Here is a 208-nt window from a genome sequence, read left to right as displayed (position 1 = left end):
GACCCTGCCGGAAGTCCCGCCTCGCTCGCCGCGGCCGTCCCCCATTGGGCCTGGCGCCAGGGTCTCGCCGCCGGTTGGCTGCCGGGCGGCGTGAGCCCTTGGCCGCCACTGTGGGCCCCAGGCAGGGGACCCGCTCAAGACCCAAGGAGACGCGGGGCCGAGCGCGAGGCGGGGCCGGGGGCGCGGGCCGGGGAGCGCCGGCGGCCGG

The sequence above is a fragment of the Camelus ferus genome, chromosome 17 (assembly GCF_009834535.1).
Source record: "Camelus ferus isolate YT-003-E chromosome 17, BCGSAC_Cfer_1.0, whole genome shotgun sequence".
Taxonomy (NCBI): domain Eukaryota; kingdom Metazoa; phylum Chordata; class Mammalia; order Artiodactyla; family Camelidae; genus Camelus; species Camelus ferus.
The sequence above is the reverse complement of the archived record's forward strand: the minus strand, read 5'-3'. Positions refer to the sequence as shown.